This window comes from Panthera onca, chromosome C2, assembly GCF_046562875.1.
Source record: "Panthera onca isolate mPanOnc1 chromosome C2, mPanOnc1 haplotype 2, whole genome shotgun sequence".
In the NCBI taxonomy this organism is placed as follows: domain Eukaryota; kingdom Metazoa; phylum Chordata; class Mammalia; order Carnivora; family Felidae; genus Panthera; species Panthera onca.
The window spans coordinates 103,397,313-103,424,435 of NC_138347.1; positions in this window are offsets into that span (position 1 = coordinate 103,397,313).

Here is a 27,123-nt window from a genome sequence, read left to right on the forward strand (position 1 = left end):
TAACAGACTGACCAGCTTTTCCCACAAAAGCCCATTCCTATTAAGAAGTTTATGAGAAATATACTTCTTCTCTTCCACCTGATAAGCTCCAGATCAAGACCATTCTTTCTTAATGACTTCAGAGATCACCCCAAGTCTCAGAGACCTCTCCATCCTCTGTAATGAATAGCTTGTAACTGGTCTGGGCACTGAAGAAATGGATACAAGAAACTGTATCCATGATAAAGAAAGGTCTTGCAGGTAATGTGAAACACCAGCTAAAAAGAACTAGAAGGTCACCCTAATGAGGACACTTAGGACTAGATATGGAAACTAAGATTAAGACTTAGGGAAAGGAATTCCAGGGAAAGGAATATATGAAGCTATCAAGTAAGAGCTAACTTTCAAATAAATAGAAACTTTTCTTTCTGTGATTCTTCACTATTTACTCTTTCCTATATTTTGCTTAATGTCTGCCTGTCTGCAAAAAAGAGGCAGAAATAAATAGAAAGAAAATATCTTAAAGTAGGAGTTAAAGTCTACGATGCCTAAAACTTTGCCTAGTACAGGGGGAATACAAAATTAGAAAGCATGGTCTATACCAGAAAGTAATTTATAAACCAATTTGAAGCCATTTAAGCAAGCAATGACCATCAATTTAATATTAAAATTGAAATGATGTAGTATAGACTTCACATATTACTTGCTATTTTACCTGAGGGCCAGGGCTCTATGCAGAAGATAAGCGGTGGCTTTATAGAGAAGGTGGGATTAACTGATACTAAAAGAGTTGGTAACAGAAAGAGGAAGGAGAAAGGAGAGAGGACATTCAGGGACAGTCCAAACAAAAGCTAAACCTGAACGCATATGACATTGGGCATGGAACTATTAAGGGTCATGTGGAAGCAACAGTCTACATAGAGAGATAGGACTTCATTTCATATCAGATCCAAAACAAAATAGGACTTCCACTAAAGGATGAGCAATGATTTTCTACTGAGCAACTTGTTTCTTTCTCTTTAAAGTCTACATCTATAATTGGGAGGGGGCGGAACTACATGGGGGGAAAAATATCTAGCTTTCAGATATTATGAAAATAGAAATAATGTGGTTAAATCACCAAGGCCAGGGAAGGCCAGGGCCTCTTCATGGTGGGTAGCTATTAACTTTAGAATTTTTTTTTCTAAACAAAGATCAAAAGAACTTCTAAACAACTTAAGGCTGTCCATCAATAGAACAGACCAAGTCACTGAAGAATCTCCTCCTCCTTATCACTGGACACGTTTCTATATAGCCTGAACCAGTGGTTTTTCCAAAATGAATTATGTACAAAAATGATCCACTGAACAAGAGACATAATTATATATTGTATTTAAAATTGAAAAGAATGAGAGAAAAAATATAATGCACATACTACATTAATACAGGTGTAGAGGTTCATTATTTTAAAGTAAGTGTACATAGAGTAATGTTCTCAAAAGCTGCTTATTGAGAGAAGAAAGCAAGCAAAAAAATGTGATTGTTATCAAGGATGTTAGAGAAGAAAGTGTAAACAAGCTGGGAATAGGATAAAAATGAAATTGGGTTGGTATGAAATGTTCAGGTTATGGAAGACTTTTTTTTTTTTTAACGTTTATTTATTTTTGAGACAGAGAAAGACACAGCATGAACGGGGGAGGGGCAGAGAGAGAGGGAGACACAGAATCGGAAGCAGGCTCCAGGTTCTGAGCCATCAGCCCAGAGCCTGACGCGGGGCTTGAACTCGCGGACTGCGAGATCGTGACCTGAGCTGAAGTCGGACGCCCAACCGACTGAGCCACCCAGGCGCCCCATGGAAGACTTTAAAAGTCAAGCCAGGTATCTTCCTTGAGTGGCCTATGCAGGTCCATAAGTTGAATTTCTACATGCATTTCATTTTCATGTTTACAGAAATTGGTTATAGAAGGTGTGAACAGAAAATGCCAGCCATCTAGAATAACTTATTGGGGGAAAAAAAGAAATTTCTTTGGAGTCGGTGTGGTCAAGTACGAAAACAAAGGTATCAGATTTGAGTTAAAATTGTATTAATAATTGAGTTTTCTTCTGTTTCAGTCACTGTTCTAAGTATTTTGTAGTAATTATCTTTTTCCTTTTAACAAATTTATAAGGGTGATACTGATGTTATAGGTGAGATTATAGAAGCTGCCTACACTCACACAGCTAGTAGGTAGCAGAGCCAGGATTCAAACTCAGGAAAGTTAGCTCCAGAGTCTGCATTCTTAATGGCTACATAATATTCAAAAGTGACTACTGAGAACTTGTTTGCTTCTTCTCTTGACTAATAGAATGGTATCTAGTCTTTATAATACTGAGCTTCTATCAATAAACATAATTTTTTAATTTTTTAATCTTTATTTTTGAGAGAGAGACAGAGAGACAGTGTGAGCAGGGGAGGAACAGAGAGAGAGAGAGAGAGAGAGAGAGAGAATCCGAAGCAGGCTCCAGGCTCTGAGCAAGCTGTCAGCACAGAGCCCAACGCGGAGCTCCAACTCACAAACCATGAGATCATGACCTAAGCCAAAGTCAGACACTTAACCAACAGAGCCACCCAGGCGCCTCTTAAGAATGTAATTTTTAAATGAAGAAAGTTTTAAAAATGACAACCACTTCTCTAAAGTCCAAGGGCACATGTGGCAGCCTTCCCACACAGTTTCTGTCTTTCATGTCAATCTGTCCAGGTATATATACTTCCCCATCTAACCCAAACTCACATTAGACAAATGGAGGAGCAAGAAGTCAGAGGAGAAAGAAAACAGGAATCAAATCTGAAGCAGGGAAGCAGACGAAGTTTCAGAGAACGAGAGGAGAAAGGAAAAAAATAAAGAAGGAATGCTTATTGAATCACCATTGTCTTAATACGCTCAATCTTTCGTTTCTCGAAGCCTCTGCCTACAATGTTTCCTTTAATCATAATTGTTTTTGTTGCTCATCTAATAAGAGAGTACTCATAACTGCATGCAAGTTGAGTGAGCACACGCTTCTGATATATTACACTGTTTTAACCCATTGTTTTAACTCCCAGTGTCTGCACACATGCATTCTGCACCTATCTCCTTCACTTGCCGAGTTACTGTGTTTCAAAACCAACCCTAGAATAACTTCTAGGTGGTCTTTCTGACCACTCCAGGATTAATCACTCTTCCCTCAATGCTACCTCGGGCCCTCGAATCATAGAAACTTCTATAAATTGAGCACTTCGTAATTAATAAATGGACACATTTTCTCTTTAATTTCATTCTGGGCTAGCGTGAATTATTTTTTATTTGATTCATCTATTACCAGCGCATGGTACAGTGCTTAGTACACAGTCAGCACTCAGTAAGTTTTGTTCGAATTGGCCCTGTACAAAGCATGGTATTCAGAAGAGATATATATATGAAGATGAACAAGCTAGAATTGCACCATCCAGTAGGCCAGAGTCTAGTGAACCAACTGAACCATGTGTAAGTGCTGCAGTAAAGGACAGCACTACTGTCACAGGGAAGAGTGCAAGAAAATGGCGCTCTGGTCTGGAACTTAACAAAGTTCACTAGGCAGACCAGAGACAGAAGGAATTTCCAAGAGGACCGCATAAGAACAAACTCCTAAAACAGAAAATCTGGGAAAATTTATAAAGTTCAAAATGGGTAGGGTACTTGAGCCATATACAGAAATACGGCTAGAGATAAGGCTAGAAGAGTGAGCAGACACAGTTCATCAAGGGCCATCAATACTGTCCATGTGCAGTCTATGCCTTCCTTGAAGCAGAATGCTGTCATTTCATGCATCCCAAGGTCGGATCCAGCTCAATACATTAAGAATGGAAAAACACACACACCAAGAAATGGATCCCAAAGAAGTAATTTTTTTATTAATTTGAAAAAGTGTTTTACTAAGGAATGCATGTGTAACATGAATTAAATAGGTCACAAACTATTTTGTAAATATTCTTTTAAGAACCCTCCAGGAAATAATCATCTAAACCAAGACACATGAGTAATTTCCCTAGATCAAGATTCATATTCCACAACTGTCCAGGTAGACAAGGAATGTTTTATCACCATATGCCTTCAAGCACTGTCATCCCCAAACATTCCCTTGTGCACTGATCATCTGTTCTGTCCCCCAACCTATCACACTTTCCAAGTCATCTTCACTATCAACTCCTTCCCTGTCACCTTCCTTTCCTAACCATTTCTTCTGCCACCTGTCTCATTATTTCATTAGGCCTCTTTGTTGAAGGAGATAGATAAAGGGAAAGTTCATTATTTGCTAAGCATATTAAGTATCTTTAAAAGGCAAAGGTGTACAAATGACTAAAAAGCAGATTAATAGTTTTGCATTAGTCTGAGATTAGCAAACTCATGTAGGTGCTTCCTGCTCAGGAAACTGGTTGCAGTTTCTTGTGGCTGGTTATCTTCTACTACTCCTCTCCTGGCATCACTTCAGAACTATTTAAAATGTATTGCTATTTTTGGTGACCATTTATTTAATTAGGATATCAGTTAGTGGATAAAAATAGAGTGTCTAAAAATGAAAATGTTTTGGGGCGCCTGGGTGGCTCAGTCAGTTGGGCATCCGACTTCAGCTCAGGTCATGATCTCACCGTCCGTGGGTTCGAGCCCCGCATCGTGCTCTGTGCTGACAGATCGGAGCCTGGAGCATGCTTTGGATTCTGTCTCTCCCTCTCTGTCTGCCCCTCCCCCGCTCAAGCTCTGTCTCTGTCTCTCTCAAAAATAAATTTTTTTAAAAATTTAAAAATAAAAATGTTTTCAACAAGTTATTTCTCATACATAAAGTCTGAGTTAACAGGGCTCTTTCCTCCACAAAGGTCTTAGCAGGTATGCTCCTTCTCTTATGTTTTCACCATCTCTAAAGTACTGTCCTTGTCCATAGAGTCCATGATGGTGTATAGGGCAAAGAGGGGGAGGGGAGAATTTATTAGTTGATTCTTTTCACATTCAATCACCTGGAACATAGTCAGTGGTATGTGCTTACTGCAAGAAGGCTGGGAACTTAATATAATCTCACTCAGTATTTATCCCTTGGCATTTTATCTCACACATATGTAGGAGATTCTTTGATGGCGCTATGTAAATTTTCAAAATCCCTCCTTATATTCTAGAACAAATTTCTTCAACTCTTTTACTGTACTTTCCCTTTGCCTAATATTAAAATCTCAACCAGCTCCTCTTTCTCTCCACCCCAACCAGGTACTGAGAAACGCTGACTCAAGGCAAATGGCTAGTGCAATGCATTCCAACGATTGCTCTTACATTTCAGCTCTTAGAACTATGTCTAAGCTGCATGGATGGGATACTGTTAGATGATTTATCACCCAAGAAGTGTTTTTCTTCCCACACAGAAGCTTCATAAAACAACATAATGGGGGCGCCTGGGTGGCGCAGTCGGTTAAGCGTCCGACTTCAGCCAGGTCACGATCTCGCGGTCCATGAGTTCGAGCCCCGCGTCGGGCTCTGGGCTGATGGCTCAGAGCCTGGAGCCTGTTTCTGATTCTGTGTCTCCCTCTCTCTCTGCCCCTCCCCCGTTCATGCTCTGTCTCTCTCTGTCCCAAAAATAAATAAAAAAAATAAAAATAAAAAAAAAAAAAAAAACAACATAATGACCATTTCATTGCCAAATAACTTGAATGATGATTTTTCTCCATCTGTAAAATTCATATTAAACAACCTGAGTCATGTTATTTTAAAATTGCAAATGATAATTAAATGATCCAGTTACAAATAGTGTGTCACTCTTTATCTCATCTTTCTTCTTGGATCTGTAACTGTTCTTGTGATAAATATCCTCAATGATCAGTCTATATAGTAGGATGTAATAAAAACACAAATTCAGTGCAACAAGTATTAACAGCCCTCACCATGTGACAGGTACTGTATTTGGTGGGTAGGAAATAACCATCCCCCAAAGCATTTGAACTGAAATTTGAACAGAGAGGATTTAATCAAGCAAATACAGGTAATAAGGGCAACCCACCCAAGGCAGTAGTTCATCAATGGTCTGGAGGAAACAAAAATGGCATGAATACACTATGCACAGATCATAGAGAATGAAAGATGGGCCAGGCCTGAGGCTGGAGACAGAGTCACCAACTGCGTTGTGCAGAGGCTTTGGAGATTTTATTCCAAGGTCAGTTGGAAGCCACTGAAGAATAGCAGGTAGGGGACTGAAATAAGTTAATGTTTTGTGGAAGAAATCATTTGCTCTCTCATTAGAAGTCTATGGTGGTAAAAACAGACACTGGGCACCAAGGGCAGGCAAGATTGCAGGCAGAAAAAGTAACTTAGAAAGCAACTGTCATAATCCAAGCAAGAGGTCAGAGACTGAAGTGGCTTAGATAGGGGTATGGAAAAAGAGAAAACAGGAATGGATCTAAACCATGTGCAACAGACAGAATTGATAGGACTAAAGTAACTCTGGGGAAAAAAAAAAACAAGTGTTAAGGGAGTTATTAGATGCAATAGTATTCTACGCAACTTTTATTTTGATACTTTTTCTCAGAAATGTCTACAGTAAGCACTCTTAGGTAAACTGACCTAATTGGAATGTGCGATTTTATTTCTATTTTATGATCACAATAAGGTAAATACAAGAAAATAATCCTTCAGGGCTCACAAAACAATTTTTTATCAATGGTGTCATGCAACTTCTTATTTTTTTTCCTTCCTCTTTGATAGATTATATAATGTTTGCAAACCCTATCTTATTTATTCAACCATTCATTCAACAGTTATCTATTCAATACCCACACACTGCCAGTCACTCTGACAGACACTGGGGATATAGCAGCAAAAATACCTAACAACCCTTGCCTTCATGAAGTTCATATTCCAGTGGTGGTGGTGGGACAGTAGGAAATAAAAAAAGGTAAAAATATAGTACACTATGGGGCGCCTGGGTGGCTCAGTCGGTTAAGCGTCGGACTTCAGCTCAGGTCACGATCTCGCGGTCCGTGAGTTCGAGCCCTGCGTCGGGCTCTGGGCTGATGACTCAGAGCCTGGAGCCTGCTTCCAATTCTGTGTCTCCCTCTCTCTCTGCCCCTCCCCCATTCATGCTCTGTCTCTTTCTGTCCCAAAAATAAATAAACGTTAAAAAAAAATTTTAAAATATATATATAGTACACTAAATGGTCATAAAATTGACAGGTGGGACTTCTTTTAATTGCCAAAATAAACTTTTTCTAATAAAAATAAGAAAGAAGTGGAGTAGAGATTGGGTAACCAGGTCAAGTTCTAACTGACTCATGGGCCTTCCCCTCATTCTTCGTTGTCCCTACCTCTCAATGACCCAGCCTCCACCTCCACTCCCTGACTTCAAGACATTCTGCTTGTACAGCTCTAGAGCACTCACCTGCTTATATTAGAACTGTTGGACATATTCGGATCCCTCTTTTTAATCCGAAACACGAATAAAATCTGGAGCCAGTGGTAGAGAGACAACCGCTGCTCTTATACTTTAATAGTAAATTATCCAATGAACCTCATTTTGTGCATAACGACTATGTATGAGCAACACACATTTCTTATTAATTAGGAAATACCCATTACAAATCCCATTTCTCCAAGAATACATGGTTGTAAATGGAACTTTCTATTTTGAAAACATGCTATCATAAACATTATCTTCTGAGTCTCACAAACTTAATGATTTTTGCCTCTGACCGGTTTGCAAATTTTATTTGGGAGATACCTCCCAACAGATAGAACCTGTTTATCCACAAGACCCAGACGTTATTCTGCCACCAACTGGCAACAACTCACATTGCAATCTCTGAGGCTAAAAAGAGTTGAGAGTTACTTACTTGGAGTTGTGAACAGTAAACAATCCATGTCAGCAGGAAAAAAAAAAAAAAGTCAGTCATGCTAAACTTTTTGAATGATTTGAGATTTTCAGGTGAATTATCTTGTGATTAAGTTGAAGACAGCATGTATATTAGCCCGGTTTTCTGTCTTATACTGTGAAGATGAAGCTTCTATCTTAACTACAAATTACAGTGTTTTTTTTTTAAAGGATTGAATAAATGTGTTCATTTAATATTCATGACCCATTTGGTAATGCATCTTAAAAATTAATAGCATGCATAACGTTGTGTCTTTAATGAAAGGATTTGAACACTCCTTATAATGTGCAATGGCTAAGTTTATTTTATATAATGAAAGTAATTCACCAAGTACAGTATGATTAGCTGTTAGCTGCAACGGGTACTCACAAATCCCCATGCTAGAGGAATTATGATTTGGGGGTAAGCTATTTCAGACCTCAATAACTTTGTTCCCTTTGGGTTATGGTAGGAATACGGTTTATTGATTTTTCTCAAAACATCCAGTGCTTTTCAATGAAGCAAAAGTTTCAAGTATCTTCATGCAGTAATTTCAAAACTCTCCTCAAATTATAAACAAAGTTGTTTTTTTTTTCCCTACACAGTTTAGTGAATATGAAGCAATACATATTATAATGAGGATCAGGCTCTCTATGACAGCAAAAAGAAAATGTAATTATAGATAAAAATCATCATCCAAAGTAATACCTTTCCTGGAGAGCCAGGAGCACATGGTATTTAACTCTTCCTTTAATAGGACATGCTCTTAAAAAAAATTTAAGTCCATACAGCATTAAGGAAGATTGAAATGAATAGAGTACACTTCATCTAAGTGTAAAGTCTGTACATTATAGTGACCTTACTAATTAAAATAAAAAATAAGCTACTTCAAAACAGAAAATTTGTCAAGTATTTGTTAAATAATGTAGTCAATTATTTTCAACTACAAAGAAAATGAACTAGGATAGTGTTTTAGAGGATACATTTTTCTGAGAGAGATTGTGCATGCAGCAGTGGGGGGGGTGGGGAGGGGGGTGGAGAAGAGGGGGAGGGGGGTGGAGAAGAGGGGGAGGGGGGTGGAGAAGAGGGGGAGGGGGGTGGAGAAGAGGGGGAGGGGGGTGGAGAAGAGGGGGAGGGGGGTGGAGAAGAGGGGGAGGGGGGTGGAGAAGAGGGGGAGGGGGGTGGAGAAGAGGGGGAGGGGGGTGGAGAAGAGGGGGAGGGGGGTGGAGAAGAGGGGGAGGGGGTGGAGAAGAGGGGGAGGGGGTGGAGAAGAGGGGGAGGGGGAGAGAAGGGGAGAGGGGGAGAATCTTAAGCAGGCTCCACATTCAGCACAGAACCCAATGTGGGGCTCAATCCCATAACCCTGGGATCCTGTCCTGAGCTGAAATCGTGAGTCTAACACTCAACTAACTGAGCCACCCAGGTGCCTCGAGTATACATTTTTATTTTATTTATTTATTTTCTTCTTTTATGAATATAGTTTATTGTCAAATTGGCTTACATACAACACCCAGTGCTCATCCCAAGAAGTGCCCTCCTCAATGCCCATCATCCATTTTCCCATCCCCCCCACCCCTCATCAACCCTCAGTTTGTTCTCTGTATTTAAGAGTCTCCTATGGTTTGCCTCCCTCCCTCTCTGTTTGTAACTATTTTTTTCCTCTTCCCTTTCCCCATGGTCTTCTGTTAAGCTTCTCAAGATCCACATATGAGTGAAAACATGTTATCCGTCCTTCTCTGACAGACTTATTTCACTCAGCATAATATCTTCCAGTTCCAACCACATTGCTACAAATGGCATGATTTCATCCTCATTGCCAAGCAGTATTCCACTGTATGTATAAACCACATCTTCTCTATCCATATATCATTTAATGGATATTTAGGCTCTTTCCATAATTTGGCTATGGTTGAAAGCCCTGCTATAAACATTGGGTACGTGTGCCCCTATGAATCAGCACTCCTGTATCCCTTGGGTAAATTCCTAGTATACATTTTTAAAACACTTCAATTAATATATAATATGTATGGCTAATAACTCATCATACAAATATTTTTTAGAGATCCTGAAGCATATTCTTCTATAAACAGGGACTAAGTAGAGAGTGAGATTTGGATAATTTGTTTTCACCTTTTTGTACCTTTTGAGATACCCAATAGAAGTTGTTTCTAAAAAGTATAATCTTTTAAGGTAACATTACATAAACTTTCTATCATTTCTTTATTGATCAAACTTTATGATACAAACTTCTCTCACCTACAATCAAACTATCCATTTCAAATTTTTGGTATTCATTTTAAATTAATTGTGTGTTAATTCTGGTTTTATATAAGCATTTATTAACTTATAAATGTGAACTATTAGTAAATAATCCTTACCGTGCAACTATGTTGTACCAGACAACATGTAAGTTATTTTAATCATCCAAGAAATCCTCTGAGGTAATAAGATTCTTATTTTACAAATAAACAACTGGAGCCCAGATGGATTTCTTTCCCCTAGAGTTGTGCAGTTCTGAAGTCATGATTTTAGCCCTTGTGTTCTTTCAACTTCACTTCACCACAAGGTGGAGAGCTGGACATTATAGGGATTTAAAATAAGCAGAAAATATCTGCTCTAACATGAATCACTTTACCATCTAGCTTTAGGGAAGATACAAGAATACCTAATGATTGGTCAAAATAATTGATAATTATAATATTCCTAGCATCCATTTGTCATGGACCGTGAACACTTTGTGTGGGTTATGTTCATTATTCCCACAACTGACATCTGACCAGTTCCTGCATAAATGTCACTTTCACAGAGAAGTGTTCTTTAGCTTCCTCATCTATACCAGGCCCTCATGTTGTAGGCTCATCAGAAGCTACCCTCTTCCTTTATGGCACTTCCTTCCATTTTAGATTTTCTACTTCTTGGGTGAAAGTCTCCATGAGGGAAATGAAACTGACTTCCTCTACAAGGTGTTATTCACATTTTAAAAAGTCACTGGGCAAAGAGAGAAAAAAAAAAAAAAGAAAAAGAAAAAGAAAACTAGTATTCATCTTTCTGGAGTCATTCAAAACAAGTTTTCTACTTATAATCCACAAATACCTAAAAACCCTTGCTCATTTTCCTCTCTTTCACTCAGTATCTCACTGGCAGCACATCTGGTGCCAAAATCTCTCTTTCCCTCCTCACTTTGTAAAACTCCCTCTCAGAGCCTCCTTCTGCTGCATCTTCCTTCACTCCCCATCCTCTCTCACCTTGTAAAGCTCTCAAGTTCCAAATCTCGGCTCCTTCCAGTTCGTTGGCTCTAGTGATTATGCCAACTTTTCTCAACAATGTTTCAGAGACAGCGGTGAAAATGAGTGAGCAGAGGACCTACGTATCTCGCATGTCTGTTTAAACCCTCCTTTGCATGTGGTAGGAGATTAAAGGTTTTTGAGCAACGTCATGTGGCAGCCATATTGTATGAAGGCTAAGTAGGTGATATTTTGCAGAATGAATTGGAGAGAAAGCATTTGAGGCTACAGGCTCTGTTCGAAGTTTGCTTTAAGGACATAAGACTGAGATCCTTATTTTGGGGTAGAAGCTGTAACAATGGAAACAAATGTACAGATTTCAAAAATTATGAAGGAAAGAAATTTAAAAGAACAGCTGACTGACTACAAGTGGTGCAGGGAAGTAAAGAATCAAGGATGATTCCAGTTTCAAGCCTAAGTGGATGTAAGAACAGTGCAAATGAACAGGGAGTCCTGAATTATCATCTCCATCTAGCTTTGACTTCAGAAAATAAAGTTATTCTACTTACTAAAAATGCTTAAGTATAATTCAATAGACTTATAATGCCTTGTTATAAATGTGCCGCTGCACTAATGCATTTTCATCAGTATTTGATCTCTCACTAGCCGAGTACACAGTAACAAAGCAGTGCAGGAAAAAATATAGATTTATCCCAAAATAAGTAAGGAAACTAAGAAAAAGACAAGTGGTTGCTTTTTCACCTGCAACTCTATTTAGTAAGGGGGGGGGGGGGGGAAGGACAGAATCTGTTATTAATCTTACTAGAGGTTTCAATCCAATTACTGTCCAGAGCACAATAAAATCGAATTACTGGGTACAAGTTAATAATAACTATCTCTATTCCAAAAAAGGGAGTCTTATTTACCCCAAGGAAGTGCTATATTTTGAAAGAAATTCTTAAAATGCCTGCAAACCTAAACTAAGGAGGTAGGCAGGACAAGTTCCATGGGGATTGGTCTTATTTCAGCTCCATCTTAACTTCTATGGTGATTTTTTTTTAATGTTTCTTTATTTTGAGTGAAAGAGTGTGAGTGGAGGAGGGGCAGAGAGAATCCTCAGAAGGCTCAGCACTGTCAGAGCAGAGCCCAACACAAGGCTTCTACTCATGAACCGTGAGATCATGACCTGAACTGAAATCAAGAGTCAGACATTTAACTAAAACCACCTGGTGTTATTTGTAAATAAAGAATATCATGTGCAATGTTTTTATGACTACCATTTAACACTGGTAAAAGAGACCTAGGAAACCAAGATGGAGAGAAGAGAAAGAGAGGAAGATTTGACATGAGGCTCCTGATACCCAAGAGGACTCAGTGAATTTATATGTAAACCTGAGTGAGAATGTCTTAGTATTTCCTCCACCCCCTCAAATCTACTTTTGCTTGATCATCAAAAGTGAACTATTTTTGGTAATGGATAGTACCTTCCAACTCTTCAAATATCAAGAACTTAGCAACAATGTCACATAAATCAATGTAGGAAGTCTACAAAAGAAAAAAAACTCTTAAAATGATAAAATGGATCTAAAACGTTAAGACCAGATTGGACCTTGATTAAAGAGATTTTTTTTAACATGTTTATTTGTTGAGAGAGAGAGAGAGAGAGAGGGAAGGGGCAGAGAGGGAGGGAAAGGGAAAGAATGACAACCAGGCTCCACAGTGTCAGTACAGAACATGATGTAGGACTTGAACTCACCAACCATGAGATCATGACCTGAGCCAAATCAAGAGTCAGAGGCTTAGCCAACTGAGCCACCCAGGCACCCTTAAAGATACTATCTTAAGAAAGACTGTGGCAGTTAAGAGAGAAAAGTGTCCATAATGAAAGAAAGGGAAAAGAGAGTCAAGGAAGCATATCTTTCATTGACCTTACAGCACAGTTCTAAAAACACTGTTGAATGTTTGGCAGAGATGTATATGTGTGTGGATGGGAATGTGTGTCCAGCATGAAGGTATATCAAAAATAAGACCCTCAAATCTGATACCATTTAAAATCCTGATTACATATTATGCTTGGTTAGAAATTAATGGTCATTCAGTACATTTTTAAAAATCTGACATCACGAGAGTATAAACTATAGTGACTTTATAAGGTGCCAGGTTGGCTAGGCTAAACTATGCGTCTCAGAATTCTCTTCTCCGTATTTTTCTGGTTACAATGAACAGACCATAATAGGGATTCTCACTGGGGAACAACAGGGTGGCATTGAAGCAGGAGTCATTTTGTTGCTCATTCATAGGACTTATCTTCTAACTCATGCTGTTGGCAGGAGACTGGAGCCAGGCCTGCACCTGCTCCAACTTGCTGTTGTTCTCCTTCAGCATGGCCAACTCCTGGGCCAGGTGTGTGTGTACAACAACATGACAACAGAACCCTTGATTTCGGCAGAATACCCATATCATCCAAGCCAGAAGCAAAAAGAGCTAACACTTCGGTCAGTCTTCATGACTCTAGTTTGTATATTCCAGCTTGCTCTTATTCTCTCCAATTTTATATATATTTTCCCTTCTGAACTGCTTTTCCTGTGGACTTTAAGCTCCAGCATCTGATCAGATGTGAAGAAAATGAGCAACACAAAAGGTGGCCTAATTCCAGAATTGCATAAGATAGAATTTGTGAGTGTGTGTATATCCTAGTAGTTCTGCTCCTCCAATTAAACCCTGATACATATACTTTCCAACTAGCCTGAGTATCCAGTCTAAAAATTCCATCACTTAACCAAGAATTACTTAGCACCTACTATGTGTCAAATACTATTCTAAGCACTGGACACATGAATACAAGATGTCCTTTCCTTCATGGAACTTGCTCACTAATTGGGAAGATGAAAATTGGGGTACAAATAAGCAATTGTAAAACTTTTTAGATAATGTATTACCTTCCTATTGCTGGTGTAACAAACTTAGTGGTCATAAGTCCAAAATGATCTTGGAGAATCTAGGAAAGAAACCATTTCCCTTGTCTTTTCTGGCTTCTAGAGGTGCCTGTATTCCTTGGTTTGTCTCTCTTTCTCCATCTTCATAGCATACCACCCCAACCTCTGCTTCCATTGTCACCTCTCTTTCTGATGCCGGTCCTCCTTTTACCTTCTTATAAGGACCTTCTGATTCTACTTGGCCCACTCAGATAATCCAAGATAATCTCCCCCCATCAAGATTCTTAATCACATCTGCAACATCCCTTTTACCATGTAAGGTAATATTCACAGTTCCTAGACATTATTTAGTCTATCACAGATAGTAATTTGTGTTCAGAAAATAAACAAGGTCAGGGAATATTTTATATAGTACTGTCAGAGATTTCCTTTCTTAGACAATTTCTTTTGAGTAGAAACCTCAATGATGAGGAGTATTCTAATCTAGACAGAAAGACTAGCAAGTGTTAAGATCCTGAGGTAGAAAAAGTTGGATCTGTTCAAGGAAAAGATAAGCCATTTTGGATACAGCGTACTGAGTAAGATGTGGGAGGGGCAGGCCTCAAAGAGATTTGAGACCAAGTCTTATAAAGGCCTTGTGCTAAGCACCTTGGGTTTTATTCAAGGTGAAGCCAAGGAGGTAAAGAATATCGAGACAGGAAGATACATGATCTGATATACTTTAAGACATCACTCTAAATAAAAAATAGACTGAAAAGGACTGAAAGGCAGTTGTTCTCTATTCTCTAACCCTCTTTGACATTCCTCATAGTCCCATCGTTACCTGAAATTTTTAAATTTTTTTCAACATTTATTTATTTTTGAGAGACAGAGCGTGAGCAGGGAAGGGGCAGAGAGAGAGGGAGACACAGAATCTGAAGCAGGCTCCAGGCTCTGAGCTGTCAGCACAGAGTCCAGCAGTGGGGTTCAAACTCATGACCCGTGAGATCATGACCTGAGCCAAAGTTGGATGCTTAACCGACTGAGCCACCCAGGTGCCCCTGAAATGTTTTATACTTATTTATATCCTAGTGAGGGCCATTGAACAGCAGCACTCATTACTTGGGAGCTTGTTAGAAATACACAATCTCAGGCCATATCCATGACTAAGTCAGAATCTGTGTTTAATATTCCCAGATGATTCACACATATAATGTTGTGAAGCACAGTTTTAAGAAACATTGCAGTAGTTCTAGAAACAAAACAGTGGCTTGGTCTAGAATAGAGACAATGGGGACTGTGGAAAGTAATTATATTCAGGATTTATTTTGAAAAAAAGGCTGATAAGAACTGCTCTCAGTTTGGTTGCAGATGAGAAGAGGGGGGAGAAAATTTACAAAGATCACAAATTTGGGGCTTGAGTAATTAGAGTTGATTGTGGTGCTGTTTACAGAGATGGACAAGATTGAGAGAAGAATGGAGGGTTTTTTTTAGATCTGGTAGGAGATGCCCATTAGACATCCAAGTGCAATGTAGTTCATTCAATTAACCACATTAGCATGAGAGCCATCCTAGGGCATGTGGGACCAAGGGCAAACGCTTTATTTCAAGTGACTCATGACAGTTAGCAATGAAGAGTAAGTCTATGAGCACCTGTCAAGAAAAATGTCAAGCAAGCAGAACATTTCCCAGGATTCTTGCCCTATAAAGAACCAAGAACCAGAATCTAGATCATCCAGTCTAATCCAGGGCAACTGGATGGCTTAACTGAGGTGTATTAAAATGTCTCCATAACCCATACAATACATGCCATGCAAGTAAGGTAACACTGGCTTGGTTGTGCATATCATTTATAATTCCTTTGCATTATTCTGTGTATTTCAGGTCTAAGGGTAGTGCTGATTAACATGAAATTTCAGAGTTGAAGCTGGGACTGGGGATATAAATTTGGAAAACATGAAGGTATAGTTGGCATTTAAAGTCACAGAGACTGGAAACCATCCTTTTGTGAGAGAAAGCAGATAGGAGATTCAAGAAATGATCCAGAAGCATGCCACCATGTAAAGGCAGGAGAGAGGAAAGAAAGTCAAAGAAATCTGAGACCAAGAGACCAGTGATGTTATGTGGTAGCCCAGAAGCCTAGTCAAGATGGTATTTCACAGAGTCAACCACATCATGCTCTTAAGAAGCCAAAGGAAATAAGAATTTACCATTGAATTTGGCAATATGGAGGCTGCTAATGACCTTGACTAATGTGAATGACAGAATAGGAAATGATGGACCTCGCCTCACTGCTACTTAGTCACTACACAAAGGTTTCATTGCTGCGGCACTCTATAGGAGAGACTTTTGTCTAATGCAAAGATGGACCAGGTTCTGAAGGCAGCCAACGAGACTAATACTACACAAACACATGTGAGCTTCCTTTCATGTCACAAGCTCTTAAAGAAGATCTGTATGTATCATGAGTGACAAGAATAGCACAAATATCTATACACCACACCATTATCCTGTCTGGTTAGCAAGCTATAACTCTCCAAGTAGCTCCTAGCAAACAGAAGCCGCTTAGGGAAGAAATCTTGACTGAACTTCTGTGTAGTTGAGCTAGGCTATTGATTGAAAAAGTAGTGACCTTTTTTCCTCCGAATACAATTTGAAAATGAGAATTTTTTTTTACAAATATAGGTTCTATTGAGAGAAGACGTGCCACTCACAATGCTAAATCTTTTTTTTTTTCTTTTCATGCTTTTCTATTCTATTGTGTCCTAGCACGAGGAGGAAAGGAAAATCCTATTTGAAGTAGGTTGAGGAGAGAATGGCCGTGGGGAAGTGGAGACAATTATGGGTATCACTTTTGTAAGGAGTTTTGCCGGGAGAGGCATCAGGTAAATGGGGTGCTACCCAGAGGGGATTGTAAGATCTAAAGAGGTTTTCTATTAACATGGGAGATATTATAGTATGCTTATAGACAACAGAATAATGAGGTAAAACTTACTGATGGAGGAGGAAGCAAGAAAATTGCTGAAGCCAAGTACTTAAAGTCGGTGAGAAGGAGGAAGATACATGAGCAACTGACTGCTCTGGCCTTGGATAAGAGCAAGGACAGTTCAAATTGAAAGTCATATTTCTCATTAACTAAAAGATTGACATTCTGTTTTTGTACCTTGGTCTCTTGTGAGTTTTGTTAGCAGAAAACAGCCTCTTAAATCTGAGTACTTCAAGACATTGACACGACTGAGTTTCTAAGTCCTTAAGGCTGACAGCATCATACTGAACTGTGGCAAATCCACAGAGGAAAAGGCCATCTTGTAGGGGACCTGTCTAGAAGGACAGCTGACTTTCCTCTGGTGACACACCTTCCCTGTGAGCTAAGTCATTACTTTTAGATCTCAATTCATACAAACCTGTTTTTAAATAAGTGTACCTTTATCAAATAGTTATATATAATTTTAATTTATATATTGAATCAGCTAGCAGGAAAGCAGTTTGGTTCCCCTCCCCCAACACACATTCATACTTGTGTGAGAAATCTCCAATTAGCAAATTAAAACCAGATAGCAAAAAACATAATAAGCTGGCTTCTGTGGTTCCAAACAACTGCATAAAGATCTTTGCTACCAACTATATTATTGGAGTTAATATGTAAATGTTTTCTTGGTGTTCCATTTCATTACTGATTTCTGTGCTTAATTGGTAGTGGATTTATGTATTTTTCAATAAAGGAGTAAGTCTAGGATAGATTTGCAATGCCTTAGTGCATTCTAAGTTCTGTTTTAGTGGGAAGGGGGGGAAAGAATTGTGGGTGGTATCGATGCTGTTGGTTATGCAAATTAGAAAAGCACAAGTAGTAAGAGTTATATCATTTCCATGATGGATAGAAATGGGCTTAGGGTTGACAAGCAATCTCAAAATTACTATTACCTCGCGTTATATCCTTCCGAGCATTTCCGTTTGTGCAGAATGGGATGTTAAACATCTTGATCAAGCAACAGGAATCTGCCTCATCTCCTGATACTGATGATCATCTAGTAAGGCAATATTGTTGCTCTAACTGGCATCCTGATGCTGTTATGAAACTGCATGAGGCATTACTCAAGAAGTAGGTTGTGGTTGGAAATAGCCAGCAGAAATTTAAAGGTAAGTATCATTTTATAATTCATGAAATGATCAAAGGCTTCACACAGAGTTATGCCTACTAGGGCTGGTGTATGGTAGAAGATTCACTCTGATATTCTAATCTCAAGATGTAAATTTGAGTATCTTCAGCCATCTTAGATTCATAGAGTTGTAGGACATTACAAATGGTTCAGCTAAGGAAATGGAAACCAACTAGAGTACAACACTCCCATTATCACCGGGCAACCGCTGGCTGTGGAAATCCGTTGTCAGGAGTCACAGACCATTGCTCTTTCTAGCTCATAATTTTAGGACAAAAATAGGATAGGGATTTCTTTCATCTGGAAATTCAAACTCCTACAATTTTAAAAATTACTCTTGAATAATTTATCTAAAACACTTGAGGCCTACCAGTAAAGTCCTATCAGTCACCAAATAGATCTGGGAAGAGTAAGGGTAGCAACTACTTTCTCAGGTATTCCAAGTTTCCATTCCTTTGCCTGAAAAATATGGAAAATGTCTACCCCCGAGCCTGGTTAAAAAGATTAATTCGATTTTAATTGTAAAATGTTGAGTTCAAAGTTTGGCAAACAGTGACCACTCAAAAAAAAAAAAAAAGAATGGTGATGATGATGATGATGATCATCATCATCCTCTGTGCAAAAACTAAAAAGCCATGTTTCATTGTAGACTCAAAAGCCTGAGAGAAACTTTCAAAGGACATCTATTCATCTCTCTTGTTTTGTGGACCAGGGTTAAAATTCCTCTTATCCACCCTGACTCTTCCCTCAAACAATTCTAAGAAAGAAGATAACACTTCTTAGTGGACTGTTAGGCTTATGTAAATAATGCTGTTTAATTGTTATGGTTATGTATAGTTGTTTTCCTATAAGAGATTTCTTCAGTTCTAAACCATAGCAGCTGACAGCTTCTGGGGACAGTATCTTAATTAACGATTATTGTGCAGAAAGCTTTTCTCTGACTAGGAAGGGGGAGAGAGGCTGTTAGGAAGCAGGCAGAAATGTATTAGAGAAGTCCAAAGAGCAAAGGGCCTTTGTGAGCTTAAGGGGTCTCCTCTTTGCCTAAGAAAGCTCTCTGATTAGACAGAAAATGGTCACAGGAGCATAAAAGCCATTTTTAGCATCATGTAAGGCAGTCTCTTTTTCTTTTTTTCTTTTTTTACTAGACCAGGAAAATGAGAACGACATCTCTCCAGTTGCAGCTGCCAATTATTTAAGAGGCAAAACTCAGGAAAGTCAGCAACAAGTCTCAAACATAAAATGATCAAGTTGCAAACAGAAGTGGGTACAGCTTATGGACAGCTTTATGGTTGTTCAGTAACAACATAGGCTTGAAGCAGCCAGAAGAGAATAAACTCCTTTATTTAATTGCAAGTAAGTGCCTCAATATGGGTGAGATAGTTTTATTTGAAATTAGCTGTTGTAAGGGATGCAACAGATAAATGTCACGATGTCTCATCCATATTAGGCATGGACAACCTAATAAGTGAGCGCTGGTAATTTTTAAGGAAAAATAAAGAATCAGACTCAGAAAACAGACAAGACTCAAAAGATCCTAAACACAGAACAGAAGGATAAATCTAACCAAAAGACAAGATTCAAAAAGAGATCCTATTCCTAGGACCATCCCTAATCACACTGTAATAGAGGATTATATCCAAGAGTCCCTATTGGCTTGAGGTTGTGTTTACATTTGACATCTGGTCTAAATAGGTATAGAAGGTACTTTACTGTTATCATAAAAGCTTATTAGTGAATAGTTTAATCACCGACGATATGACAAATATTTATGAAATGCCCAGGGTAGACCAAGTTTAGTGCCAGCCTCCAGAGTTACAGAGGGAAAACAATATACAATCCCTTACCCCAAGGAACTTAAAATCCAGTGAGGAAATTGGCTACTAAACAAGATATACAGCTTGTGCCATTAAGAGCATGATGAAAAGGAACCTGGTTTTGACTGAAGAAGAATTCAAGCTCTAACCAGAAAGACTTGTGATAGCCAATGAAGAGTAGGAAAACAATTTGAGGCAAAGGCCCTGAGGTAAAGAGGAAGAGAAGGAAGAGAAGTTAGAGTAGCCACAGAATCAAAAGGTGGCCAGTGAGGCTAGAGTTGACCAACTCAAAGAAAGAGAAGAAAGATAATGTATCTGGAGATACAGTGACAAGAGCATTCAGGCCACGTAAGGAATTTTTAATGTATCCTAAATGCAAGGGGAGTGCCAATGAATGGCTTTAAGCAGAAAGGGTGAAATCATTCGATTTCCATTTCATAAAGAACTTGGCGTGTAAGTGATGGATCACTAAACTGTATTCCTGAAATCATTATTATGCTATATGTTAACTCTGATTTAAATTAAATTGTATATATATATACACATATATATACACACACATATGTATATATGTATATGTATATATATGTACATATACATGTATATATATGTATATGTGTATATGTATATATGTGTATATATGTATTTATATACATATATGTATATATATGTATATGTGTGTGTGTGTGTGTTGAAGGTGAGGGATGGGTTAAACAGGCAATGGGGATTAAGGACTGCCCTTGTGATGAGCACCAGGTGTTATATTAAATAACTAAATTGTGCATTTGATGCTAATATTATACTGTATGTTAACTAACTGGAATTTAAATAAAAACTTTTAGAAATATTTTTAAAAAGAACTTGGCACAGTTCTGCATAGAGCACAATCGCACATAAGTGTGTATGTAGGGATGAATTAGTATGAAACTGAGGTAGCCTGAGTGAGGCATGGCAGTGGCTTAGACTAGATAAGAAATGTGGAGAAAAGTGGGTGCATTCAAGACCTATTTTTTTTAATGTTTATTTTTAAGAGAGAGAGAGAGAGAGAGAGAGTTTGAGCAGGGGAGGGGCAGAGAGAGAGGGAGACACAGAATCTAAAGCAGGCTCCAGGCTCTCAGCTGTCAGCACAGAGCCCACCATGGGGCTCAAACTCACCAACTGTGAGATCATGACCTGAGCCAAAGTTGGCCACTCAATCGACTGAGCCACCCAGGCGCCCCAAGATCTATTCTTAAAGTGGCAACTATAGGCCTGGTGATAGAGATTTTGGACATGTCTGAGAATAAGGAGTCAGAGTCTCTCTCTGGTTTCTGGTTGGAATTACAAACTAGAGTAGGGTGCCATTTACAGAGATGAAAAACACAACAAAGTTAGAACTGGAAGTGGGTGAGGGGAAGAAGTTTAACAGTTCAGTTAGGAGGGCACTGTTATCATAGAATAAAAAAGGGAAATAGGGAAAAGTGGTTCCAGGGGAGTATCAGTTCTTTGGGGTAGAGAATAATTTGAAATAGTACATCCAATTTTATAATTTTATGTAATTTTTACCTCTATCCTTTATTTTAAGATATAAGCTACAAATCTCAGAAGTCTTTTTTGGCTAATGAAAGTAGTAGGACTCCCTAGGGAATGAATATGAGCCCCCAGGGGCTGACCGTTATCAAAAGAGGACATGAAATGAAAAAGATTAAGAAACTCCAAGTAAGAAGGAGCCTCAAGACCAAATAATCAAAAACAATTTGAGGTTTAACAAAAAATAGAGATAGTTACAATATGAATAGTATATTGAAGAAAAGCAGAGGTATCCAAAAGAAATAAATTAGCAAAGACCCCACTGTCAAAGATGATATCTTGATCAGGTATACAAGGAGAAACAGAACTTTGTGATTATTAAGTCTTGAAACAAGAATGTGACAACCACGCGCAGATTAGCGTAAAATGAGGTGATGTGGGACACAAGAAAGAGATGCTCATTACGTCCCCAGGTCTCCCACGGGGACCCTGCAGGTATGGATTATCACCAGTCCCAGAGTGAGGAAGCCCTGGGTTTTGAAATTGGTTTCAAAAACAACTGTTTGTCTTTATCAAGTGTTTTATAAAAGTATACCTAGTGAAGCGTGTGTAGTTCTCATTACAGAGTATGGGTTCAATCAATCTCAACAAAACCTTTTTCTGCATAAAGTCTAAAGTTAAGGAATTCCTCCACATGTTGTTTTTAAAGATACATGGACTAGTCAGATACTACCTGATTCTTTCCATCAAAATTTAAGTGCCCAAAGGGCAAAATTCATATAAATAGCAACCTTGACAAAAATACTGCCTTAACATTTTAACAGGTGGTTCAAACTACTGTTTCAAGAAGAAGAAGTCAATGCATGATAAACTCTTCTAGAGATTCCCAATCCCCATATTTCCTGACTTTTCATTTGAATGTCTCTGCCATGAAATCCATTTCAACCTTAACAGGAATGGTTTTCTCTGTGAAATAACCTAAAGGTTTTTGTATGGAGTGTGTATGTAACAATTTCCTGCATCCTTTCCTCAAGAGTTTCTGGCTTCAAATTCATTCACAATTTTCATTATTCTTCTCTGGAATCTCTCTATACACTCCCCCTGCTCTCCATAAATTAGTCCCCAAGTTAGTCCCATTAAGTGCCTGGCCAATGACAAGTCTAATTAGAGGAGATTTTCAGGAATCCTGCATGTAGGAGATTGACAATTCATGAAAAAGTGACATGATCCCAGAATCTCAGCAATGATCTTCCTGTGCTCTCTGAATCCTGGCTGAAAATATGTAAGCTAAACTTACTGCTAAGTTACTGTATAGTAACTGTTTGCAAACAACTAAACTCCAAATCACATACCTGAAGTTCTAAGGTATCAACACCACCTCACTTCTGCCAACACACACGCGTGCATGCGTGTGCATGCACGCACGCACACACACACACAAACCATCATCACCACCCCTGTTTATTCTTGCCTAATTTCTATAGATATAAGAATTCTGAGTTGAATGGAAGAGCAGAGAGAGGACACCAGAAAGGGGTAGAAACTAGAACATAACAGGCAGAGGCAAAGGCTAAGTTTCTTCCGTATCAACTGTAGAGGACTTACCAAGGAAGAGAGGAGAACCTATTATGGTTAAGAGCCTAACTCTGGTTCCAGAATTATGAATTCTGACTCCAGCACTCACCAGTTTGACATTAAGTTACCCAGCCTCTTAGCCTTAGATTTCTCATCTGTAAAAAGGAGGCTAATGATGGTATATAGCCTACAGAGTTTAACAATCGGATGACCTAAATATCTGTAAATGCCTACTAGATCTGACACCTAGTCATGCTATAATTTATATATACTTTTGGATCATTTTAAAAAGATGTGTTAACTTGATTAAAATAAGCATATAAAAAGAGCAACTTCAACCATCTCTGCTGTTGAATTACAAGAAATCCCAGGTGATTGTCATCAGTTCTCCAGTAAGTACATAAGTTTTTGACCAACATAGTGGCCATTGCCACTGGCATCAAGTTTTCAGTTAATATAAACCTAACTCAACACACGTAAGAGGCAGTTGGGGGGAATAACAAGCACATTTCACAGAAAACAAATGGCAGACTCCCTGGCCCAGGTCCTGTCAGCTAACATTCCTACAGGCAGCATTAACTTAACCTACACCTTCACTGAAGTAATTTCATTTCTACCAGGGACTAAAAGCCAAGTTGAAGGTGCATAAATATTTGGAATTTCAAGTTTTCCACAGGTTATTTTGTAGAGAAAACACAGGCTCACTCAGTATTTTTACATATGAAGTTATACACAAGACACTTCTCACTTAAGCTCATAAGTGATTACCCTTCAAATTAATAGTAGACACTGGAGCAGGTATTTATGAATTTGCTAGTGGCACCCTCAGCTGGAGTTGTCAATATTTTTTTTCATGTTTATTTATTTTTGAGAGAGAATGAGCAGAGAGAGAGGGAGACATCGAATCTGAAGCAGGCTCCAGGCTCTGAGCTGTCAGCACAGAACCCGATGCAGGGCCTGAACCCACAAACTGTAAGATCATGACATGACTGAAGTTGGCCACTTAACCAACTGAGCCACCCAGGCACCCCTCAATATATTTTTTATCATTGTTTTAAAGTTTATTTATTTGGGAGAGACAGACAGTGCAAGTGGGGGAAGGGCAAAGAGAGAGGAAGACAGACAGAATCCCAAGCAGGCTCCATGATGCCAGCGCAGGGCCCTACAGGGGGCTCCAACTCACAAAACCTCGAAATCGTGACCTGAGCTGAAACCAAGAGTCAGATGCTTAACCGACTAAGCCATCCAGGCACCCCTGGAGTTGTCAGTATTTATAGATCGTAACATTTTAAGTTAAAAATCCCTTCTATTTTCACTTAAGTCACAGGAAAAGTGAGAAAGGCCAGACACAAATACATGTATACTGCATGATTCCACATAAAACTCTATAAAATGCAAATTAATGCATAATAACGAAAAGCATGTCAGTGGTTGCCTGGGACAGGGGCAGGAAGACAAAGGACTGCAAAGGGCCACAAGGAAACTTTGAGGTGATGGAAATGATCTGTATCTTTATTGTGGTGGTAGTCTTAGTATACCACTGTCAAACCTTACCAAATAGTATGATTTTAATTACAGTGTATTCCATATAAGTTACACCTCCATAACGCTGACTTGAATAATAAAGGTCACCAGAAAATGTTTAGAACCACACATAAAATATAAATGAAACTGATCAAGAGTTTAAAAAAAAAAAAGTTTCTAGCTTAAGATCAAGTTCAGTTCTATTCAATTATCTGAAATACAGAAATAGGATTTTTACCAGCACAAATTAAATTAAAAGTGGCATCTTAAAAAGGGTTGTAGAGCCAGGATGTCATCTAAGAAAAGACGAAAGTCTGTGTTTTTATAAACCTGGCACTAGGGGAATAAAACAAGGAAATGAAGACAAGTTGGAGGTGCCTGTCTCTTCACAGAAAATGAAATGGGCTATTGCATGTCAGGGATATTATAGTTACTGATGGCTCAGCCTGAAAATTTTATGGACTCAGATGTTAAAACTCTTCTCAAAACTCTTGGTGGAACCAGCATCAGGGATACTTGCTGAGTCCTTTCCGTGTACTTCATAAAATCCTCCACCCACATCAAAATTTTAGAGTTCACATTATAACTAATTATGCCTACAGAATGTTGGCACATGCAGGAGGCCCACGGAGCAGCCTTTATGTCTCACGTAAAACACCATCGCAGGATTACAACATACTAGCATGCTCATAACAATTTAGCACAAGCCTGACAAAATAATCAAATTCACTGGATTAAAACAAAATTATGTCCCTCGTTTAAGGAGTACAGGCTGCTTCACAAACTCAAAGTTTAATTATGGCTATATTTCTTTACCCTCTTTGGGGTCTTATTTAATCCATCATACACCAAATAGCCAGAAGTCTAGGGTCTTTCACGTGAAGATTCTCCCTTCCCCTAAATTACTGGGGGGTGGGGAAGGTGAGTTAGAACGAGCTAGCATCAGGTTAAGGGGTACGCTATCCAGGTGGTCACAGGGTCCCCGTGACTCCACCACTGCCACTGTTTCTTGCTGCCACCCAGTGTCACCTCAGTGCTACTGGCAAGTGTTCTGCTTTTCCAGTTCATTCCATAAACACACGGCACCTTGGGGATGGTAAGCCCTTCTCAGACTTGGGGTCCCTCTGGAGTTGACACCCTCAAGCGCTCAGGCACTTCTCCCCACAGCTCAAGCCTACGCCACAGTGACAGAGTCCAAGAGGGCTTTCGGTATTGGGCATGTTTTCTGCCAAAAGCTGCCTCCTCCAGTCATTGCAAAGCCTTTGTCTGGAGTCAGACATCTACCTAAAATCTGCCTCAGGCTAATTCTACTCACGACAGTTGCATTTCAAGAGTCTTACTGTCCTTTGCATCTGAGCATCGTCCAGAGCGACACTAGCCCGGTTTTAACAGGTCTTCCTAGCTTCATTCCTGGGACATGCAGGTTGACATACAGATTCCTTCCCTTCCACAGGGCCCAATGATCCTGACCTGCAATAATGTCACTCATCCGCACAACTTCCACATACAGAAATCTCAAGGGAAGACCAGCTTTGAAGGACCAAAGTGTCTATTTTGCGAAGCCCTAATCACAAGAAAATTGGGTATCCATCACAACCCATGCTGGTGTCCTATTCATATCCTCTTGGCAGTTGCCATCTGGGGACACACCTGCCTTCCTTCCACCTGCAGGCCCTTTTCCGAACACTGATATATTGTCTGCCCTTACACCGAAGGAGCCAGAAATGCTGGGGAGTTACCGTACCCTAAGAATAGCCCTCAACAAACACTGAGCGAGACTTGTTGGATGCATACCATAGTCCTCTTGCCCTTCAAGTGGGGCATTGGAAGGAGTGTTCTACAGTGTTTCCCAGAGTTACCCCCAAATAATTGGGCTCCAGTTGCCCACAGTGATCATTTGTATGGTAATTTCACTAGATTCCTTCCCTGGGTCCCTTCCACACTTTCTACCAATGTTTCCTGAGATCACCTCCCAGTAATCTACTTGCACTCAAATCCTTTTTTCAGAGTCTGCTTCTGGGAGAACATAAACTAAGACACCCACTTACTGCTTCAGCATAACCGAGGGGGTCAAGCCTGGAGAGCAGTAAGGAAAAATGTCAGACATACCATCTCAGAAGATGGCAGGTCACTTGGGCAAATAAGAGTACGAAAACAAAAGCAGCGAAGTTTTAGGACAGGAAAGCCAGGCAGGTGGTCAACATGCTGTGGTCATAATTGGAGGAGTTAAGAGAAAGGTCAAGCAGAGAGGAAGTACAGGGAAAGAATTCATGCATAAATGATATGGGTTGTTAGCACTATCCCCAGCCACCAGGCCAAAGGAAGCCCTAGGGAGGAGTGAACAGGTCCCTTAATCCAGAATTTGTGCTGTTCAGAGCACCAGTAATGAGACACCTTCACAGCAGGAGCAAGTGCTACAGCCACATATATCTGAATCGCTTCTCCAGGTTCCCAAAGTGCACTCTCTCATATTGTCCCAGAAGATCTCTGAAAGTAAATCTTGTCTTTCCAGGAAGATTATACATTTAAATAGATGCTTTGTACTAAGCATAGTCCAGGGAATTCAAC